Source organism: Coregonus lavaretus (assembly GCF_964263955.1).
Source record: "Coregonus lavaretus genome assembly, chromosome: 25".
NCBI lineage: Eukaryota > Metazoa > Chordata > Actinopteri > Salmoniformes > Salmonidae > Coregonus > Coregonus lavaretus.
Genome location: NC_140012.1, coordinates 28,014,316 through 28,022,869, shown reverse-complemented (window position 1 = coordinate 28,022,869; position 8,554 = coordinate 28,014,316). Strand labels below are relative to the sequence as shown.

At 41.9% G+C, this 8,554-nt stretch overlaps 1 long non-coding RNA gene across 1 annotated transcript; it reads right to left on the bottom strand.

Annotated features, from left to right (window-relative positions):
• Positions 1-596: 596 nt before the first annotated feature.
• LOC311100599 lies at positions 597-5,864 on the bottom strand. Its single transcript, XR_014609837.1, has 3 exons — positions 5,685-5,864; positions 5,174-5,374; positions 597-870 (listed from the first exon to the last, which is right to left on the bottom strand). It is a non-coding gene; the product is annotated as an uncharacterized lncRNA (long non-coding RNA).
• Between the last annotated feature and the right edge of the window lie 2,690 nt (positions 5,865-8,554).

Sequence of the window (8,554 nt, the reverse complement as noted above, 5' to 3'; positions counted from 1 at the left end):
TGGCTTGCATTTGTGCTAATTTAATTATACTGATCCAGAGCTTTTGATAGAGGGGTCACATGTCAAAATCGACCAACCGGTTGTTGAAATATCCAAGTGCGCACCTCATTGTATCATGTTAGTTGACTTGCTGCATTACGCACGGTTACGCAGAGTGCACAACAGCACTTGAATTTCGGAGGGAAAACGCAAAGTTTATACAAATATGGCAGGCTCTAGTAACAAATATACAGTTACAGAGGCGTTATTAATTGTAAAAGATGAAAGTTGGACTCCATGTATCCTATTGACTATGAATCAGACGATGAGGACCTGCTTAGACCGGACGAACCAGACCCCAACGATGAGAACGAAGGACCCTACTCAAGCATCAGAAGAGTATGGAATCCCATTGTTATTTATTACTTCTAATACTACTATTACTAATTTATTGTATGAGTACAAAACATACATTCTAAAATATATATTTGAGTAACTGAAGCTCAATGTAAGTTAGCGCTAGCTTAGCTTAGAGGCCCACACGCAAGTTTACTTACAATAGAATGCTATGTGTATTATTTATTGTCATTGAATTATCATTTTAGTCAACATTCTCATAGTTCTAACTATTTATTTTATATATCTGACTGTTTTGAGTCAGATTTGTCAATGAATGAATACAAGTGTGTTTTAGTCATGATTTTCTTTTGTCTTGATTGCACAGTGCAGATGATTATAGGGGTGATGAGCCACAGCCAGAGCATCTGCCTCCTCAGCCACAGCTTCCCCTTTCTCAGGCAGAGCCTCCTCTTCCTCAGCCTGGCCGCTTGTCTAGACAACACACTTCTGCTCCCCTCCCTCGGCCACGGTCTTCATCGGACACTGAGTACCCTGTAAAAAAGAAAGGGGAAAGCTTTCTCAAAGTCAGCGCATCCAAGTCAGCGTGGTGGAGGTAGGCCTGCCACTCCAAGAGTCGGGGAGGAAGAAGAAGATAGGTGGCATAATAGAGAAGAGAATGATGAACGACCAGACCCAATCCGGTTTATGCCCACCAGAGTCCCAGGCCCCACAATCGACACCAATGCGTCATGGTCTCCCCTTTCACTCTTTCAACTGTTTTTTAGCGCTTCGGTTGTCCGCACAATAATTTGCAACACTAATGCAAATGCTGCCAAAAGACTGCAGTCCGGACTGAAATTGGCTTGGATGCCACTAACGATGAGAGATTTTTACATTTTCCTGGCAATTCTGCTATACTCAGGGCTTGTCTCTGTACACGAGAGGGGCACCTACTGAAGTAAGGAATGGCCATATAATTTCCGCTTCCCTGGAGACACTATGACACAAGACCGTTTTGAAGCAAACCAGAAGACGATGAAATGGTATAAGACGTTTCTTTTTCATTTTGTTGATATTGCTGTTGTAAATAGTTTCCTACTTCACAAATAACTCCATAAGAACAACCCCACTAAGCCGTACCCACAGAAGAAGTTCAGGGAAAAGCTGCTCACAGAAATGGTGAGCTTTGCTAAACAGTCTGAACCACAACCTCCACCACCAACATCCTGCATGCCAGAATACTATGGTGATGATGCCAGCAAAGACAGGAAGAACTGTAGGAGATGTCTGGATGTTGGCATCCCCAAAGTGAAAACACCTGTGTACTGCAGGAAGTGCCAAGTCCCTTTGTGCCTTACATCAAAGCGTAACTGTTTCAAGGATTGGCACGACAGCAGGTTTTAGGGTAAAAAGGGTCTACATGTTGTGTGACAACCCACCCAAGGACACCATATAGCACTGATGTCTGTAGCCATGAAGTGCTTTGAAAGGCTGGTCATGGCTCACATCAACAGATTATCCCAGAAACCCTAGACCCACTCCAATTTGCATACAGCCCCAACAGATCCACAGATGATGCAATCTCTATTGCACTCCACACTGTCCTTTCCCACCTGGACAAGAGGAACACCTACATGAGAATGCTATTCATTGACTACAGCTCAGCATTCAACACCATAGTGCCCTCTAAGCTCATCACTAAGCTAAGGATCCTGGGACTAAACACCTCCCTCTGCAACTGGATCCTGGACTTCCTGACGGGCCGCCCCCAGGTGGTAAGGGTAGGTAACAACACATCTGCCACACTGATCCTCAACACGGGGGCCCCTCAGGGGTGCGTGCTCAGTCCCCTCCTGTACTCTCTGTTCACCCATGACTGCATGGCCAGGCACGACTCCAACACCATCATTAAGTTTGCCGACGACACAACAGTGGTAGGCCTGATCACCGACAACGATGAGACAGCCTATAGGGAGGAGGTCAGAGACCTGGCCGTGTGGTGCCAGGACAACAACCTCTCCCTCAACGTGACCAAGACAAAGGAGATGATTGTGGACTACAGGAAAAAAAAGAGGACTGAGCACGCCCCCATTCTCATTGACGGGGCTGTAGTGGAACAGGTTGAGAGCTTCAAGTTCCTTGGTGTCCACATCACCAACGAACTATCATGGTACAAACACACCAAGACAGTCGTGAAGAGGGCACGACAAAGCCTATTCCCCCTCAGGAGACTGAAAAGATTTGGCATGGGTCCTCAGATCCTCAAAAAATTCTACAGCTGCACCATCGAGAGCATCCTGACTGGTTGCATCACCACCTGGTATGGCAACTGCTTGGCCTCCGACCGCAAGGCACTACAGAGGGTAGTGCGTACGGCCCAGTACATCACTGGGGCCAAGCTTCCTGCCATCCAGGACCTCTATACCAGGCGGTGTCAGAGGAAGGCCCTCAAAATTGTAAAAGACTCCAGCCACCCTAGTCATAGACTGTTCTCTCTGCTACCGCACGGCAAGCGGTACCGGAGTGCCAAGTCTAGGTCCAAAAGACTTCTCAACAGCTTCTACCCCCAAGCCATAAGACTCCTGAACAGCTAATCATGGCTACCCGGACTATTTGCACTGCCCCCCCACCCCATCCTTTTTACGCTGCTGCTACTCTGTTAATTATTTATGCATAGTCACTTTAACTCTACCCACATGTACATATTACCTCAACTAGCCGGTGCCCCCGCACATTGACTCTGCAACGGTACCCCCCTGTATATATAGCCTCCCTACTGTTATTTTATTTTACTTCTGCTCTTTTTTTTCTCAACACTTTTTTTGATGTTGTTTTATTTTTACTTTTTTGTTAAAAATAAATGCACTGTTGGTTAAGGGCTGTAAGTAAGCATTTCACTGTGATGTCTGCACCTGTTGTATTCGGCGCATGTGACCAATACAATTTGATTTGATTTGATATCATTGTTTATAGTTTTGGGATGTGTGGACTTTGTTTTAAAATTTGTTGTTTATAGTTTCTAATAAATCTGCTCAGTTTGGAGTCAAACTTTCCCATTGTATGGTTTATTTTAATGGGAACACGTATAGAAGTCTGGGAGAACATTGGAAACAACATCAAAACAGTTTTATTTTGATGGAATGTACACATATAGTGATATGTTAGTGAAATTAAATGACTTTTGCTGTCTGCTACCTGATAAAAGTCAAATGGCACTGATGGTGCCCAAATCTACCCAAATGTCTCCATTTGGTAATCCGCCTAAACATACTTCAACTAAAACCCCTACAACTTTGGTTTACTTTACTTTATTGGCATCAAACTTCACATAAGTACTCATCAGATATTGGGCTATGGTCCCATAGTGTTTAGGGGCTGCAGCTGCATAAGTCCAATAAAGCATTTCCTATAAAACCTGAAGTTACCCTATAAAACCTGAAGTTACTTTCAGGCGGAATCAAAACCTCCCAATTTATGCTGTGTTCTAGCTTCATGTACTCTGACACAGTAATACCCACATTAATTATTTCACTTCAAGATACATCTCACATGTGTTACCTTTCTTTTGCTACCAAGATTATGTTTATAATTGTCGTTTTGGAGATATATTCTATTCAATTTGGGCATGCATTTTCGAGGCAGGCACTTTAGCCAGGTGCCTTGTGATGAAGAGGTTAAATGCAACTGATGTAAAACACCAAATATTAATTGGTATGCTGTAATGTGTAAACACATTACTTAGCATCCAACCTGCTTGCACCAATCCCTTGTAATTACAGTAAAATACTGTGAAATACAAACCCCATCTCCCCTCAATTAAATTCATTCATCTATTCATTCTTTACAAATACAGTAGCATAAATTATTTTTTACAGAACAATACAGTTAATTTTACAGTATTGTATTGTGTGTCATTACACAGTTACTTGCTTTGATACTGTATTAGGATTACAGTATGTGTACTGCAATATCAAATACACTAACTTACTTGCCAATGAGCTGCCTGTAAATTACTGTACATTTCAGGGCAACCCCTTTACTATGGAGGACTAAAAGTGCCACAATTAAATAAATAAATACACCATTAAATAATTACTTAAATGTGTCATTAATTAATTCAAATTAGAATTAAATACATAAATGTGTTATTAAATGTGTCATTAATTAATTCAAATACCGATTCATTTTATGTAAAATACATATATAATAATTTCACTATTTACATTTACATTTCATGGTCCTGCGTTGGAGTGCTTCCTGAATTACTTAAAACTGTCAAACTGACCCATCAAAAGTTGGTAGGCGGAACCTAACGCCTGATTGGTTACCCTCTGCTTCAAGCCAAGACAAATCAATTCCGGATAATGTCAGCAGGTCCTGCTTCTACATCCTCTGCTAAGTTTAAAATGTCTCTAACCAACTCCCTGGAAAGTTCACGGAGATCCTCCATTGTCTATATCCAGGTTAGCCTACTCTACTTCAGACCAAAGCAATGGATCAGACTAGATTCGCGTTAGCCCCGCCCACTGACTTTGATGGGTCAGTTTGACAGTTTTTTTTTGAAGTAATTCATGAATCACTGCAATGCAGGATCATGAAATGTAAATGTAAATAGTGAAATAATTATATATGTATTTTACATAAAATGAATCGGTATTTGAATTAATTAATGATACATTTAATTACACATTTATGTATTTAATTCTAATTTGAATTAATTAATGACACATTTAAGTAATTATTTAATGGTGTATTTATTTATTTAATTGTGGCACTTTTAGTCCTCCATACTTTACAGTGTATAATTCTACTCAATGTGACCCCTATCACGCCTCATAGTTATACCATACCATACCGTGATATCTCATTCCAGAGGGGGGTTGAGACCTACTGGAAAAAGGATCATAGTTGCACTTGTTGGACACCCTTGTATCTCGCCTGTGCCAATGGAGGAACCTGCATGTGTAGCCATTCCTGCACTGTCTGCGTATGCAGAACGTGCACACTATGTCCCTGCTAACTCTGTCACTACCGTGGCAGCCTGGAGAAGAGGAACCTGAGATAAGAGAAATTAGGCATCTTACTAAATCAATTAATACAGTCATCATTTATATATTGTTTTAATAGGCTACGCTAACGGGCTTAGGCTTCAAGTGGTTCATCATTCGAGTGTTTCAAACGTAGCTTTTTTCGACAACCAGTCACGTAACGTTTGCCTAGGCTAGGCTAGCCTACTCAACAAGCAGCCATCAAATTTGAAAATAAAAGTGAACAAGTTGAAACATCATTTAACTCGTCATTGTCTTTCAAGTTGTGTAGCCTATGCCTATGTTTAATTTCAATGGCATAATTTATGGCGTTCTTACTTATCATTTCGAAGATTCAACAACACGAACAGTTTTACCTTCTTCGTTCGCATACAACCTATGTGTGAACGGTAAATCGAATCGATGCACCGACTCTGACTGCCGCGAGTGTTGTATCAGTGTACTCAATGTCAAACGCTCTACTTGTCGCTAGGGAGCAGTATATACTAATACCAGCTAGCGCTGACTCTGAGACTCATGCACCGAAAACAGGGCGGGCGCCAGAACGAATCAGTTGGCACGTTTTTTCACCGGAGCTCCTTTGTTCGTCGTCTTCTTCTTCTTCTTCTTCTTCTTCTTCTTCTGTGGGTTTTATGGCGGACTACAACCCAAAAAGGAGTGTTGCCGCCACCAACTGGACGTGTTGAAAAACCAAAACAAGATTTAAAAAAGAAAAAAGAAAATCCATATGTGATCGAGAACCAACTTAATCCACCCAAATAAAAATAGGCATTGACAAAAACAAAATAAAACTCCCACTTCTTCCTTCTTTCAAATCTCCATATCTCCCTTTTCAGGCTCTAGGGCCTGAGAGGGTGGTACGGCTTGTGACAATTTTCCATGTAACTCTTCAGCCGAGAAATCTTTCAGTCCCAGAAACCGCTCTGCCGCATCCACAATGATATCCCCTGTAGCTCAGTTGGTAGAGCATGGTGCTTGCAACGCCAGGGTTGTGGGTTCGTTTCCCACAGGGGGCCAGTATGAAAAATGAATGCACTCACTAACTGTAAGTCACTCTGGATAAGAGTGTCTGCTAAATGACTAAAATGTAATATCTATCTTCCTGGACCTTCTCTCCACCTTGGCAGTGCCATTAATCACCATAGCTATAAAAGCCACAAAGTTCACCTTCTTAACCTTTAAAATGTCAGGGTCCTGCTGGTGAAAGGCAACCCCTGCAGCCTGTAGTGAAGGCCTATCCACCACCATGGACTCTTCAGGAGCACCATTAAAACCTTTAACCCTTTTAACAGCTGCTGCATATGAAATGCTTTGGACAGCCCTGACTTTGGCCACCTCATTCTCTTTCACCCTTGTCGGACAATCGAAAGATGTAGCTTCATGGTTCCCACTACAATTGCAACGTCACATTTTCCTCACTTTTAAAACACATGACATGATCTTTTCCACAACTTCTCAGCTTCTCCCTTCTGCAAACACTTGAAACATGACCAAAAGCTTTACAATCATCACACTGCATTGGTTTTGGGATAAATGCTCTGACTCTGTAGTTTATATACCCCAACTGCACTTGAGTAGGGAGGCTCCACATCAAAAAACAAAAGAACAGATACTCTTTTCACTTTTTCACCATTCACCACATGATTCATCCGACGTGCATCAATCACTCCAGGAATATTTTTCATCTCTTCAAAATCGACTTCCCACGAGACGCCAGATATAACCCCCTTGAGGGGTGCCCTGTTCCGAAGAGACACACACGACACTTCAAACTTATGAAATTGGGTGAGACGCAATGCACGTTCCTTCTGATCTGCAGAAGCACAAAAAATCTAAACAAGCCCGCCTCTCGTGATCCTCACAGCCTTCACTTTACCCAGCACTCTCTCCACCAGTTTGGATATCTCAAATGGTTTCTTCAAGATTGGTAATCTGCTCAGCTGCTCCTCATTAACAAACCGTACTCCTACTAGATACGAAGGGACATTCTCATCACTGTACACTACTTGTTTTGTTTTCCATTCTTTTGGACAATCCTCCAATTCTCTTTGATTCTACCACCAATTGGACTCTGAATCCACTTCCTCGTCCGCTTCCGCCATCTCGAGAAAAACAACATTCGGACCTCCTATGTCTGCACGCGCTTGGCTGTTATAGAAAAGACCATAGGCAGCTCTTGAGTTTCAAGTTCGGGGAAGTTTACAATTTATCCTACCATTTCAACCGAATTTTCGTGGAACAGTTTCATTTCAATAATAACAATTTCGTATCTCAAAATCCTTGTCACGTGGTTAATCATAAAAATCTGAAGTAAAATGATAAAAATCTCTGCCATATGGACACATTGATACACTGTGGTCCATTGGCGGCTAAATAAATGAGCGTATAGAACTCAGAGATAGCCTATAGACCAATGCAGCAGTAGGCCTATAACTTCCATCTTCAACTAAGTAAAATACATAGGCCTAAAGCTGCTAAAAAAAAGGTAGAAAATATCCTGATGAAAATTCTGGTTCTCTCTACTCCGCCTGTCTGCCTCCCTTTCTATCTGTCTTGATTTGAGCTATTGCAAGCGAACTTGCAACATTGTATCAACTAGCCTATTCCGGGCCCTCAGAGTTTCCCACGCCAGTGAGCTCAGGAAAGACAGATGTTTTTTATGACGTCTCCACTGGATATATGGGCTCATCATCTTTCACACCGAGGCTTGGTGATTATCGAGGCCGGGAGTGTTGGAAAGATTTTTCAAATACTGAGGAACTATCAAACAAAAGACAATGAAAAGATTGACAAAACTCTTCTTAATGGTTGTGAAATAAACCAAAACGTGTTTCTCACAAGTGTAGCAGGTTGTGAACTCTGCAAACAAAGCTTCCACTCCGAGAATGAGAATAGTAAATGACTGTAGCCTAATTAATACATGCATTAACAGAAATGTATGTAACCAAATGAAGAGGGATTAATGGTACATTTACTAGGCCTAAAGGTGACATAGGTAATGGGGAATTGATAAAAATTGTAACCATCAAAGGGCAAACAATTCACACAATGAAACAATGGATGGGCAAGAATTGGAGGGAGACAGCTGAGCCATTCTGGAGAGTCAAGTGCATGCATGCTGGAGAAAGACAGGCCCAATGGCGACCCGTCATTCAGGCACCTGTTTTGAGCCCCACCTGTTTACCTAA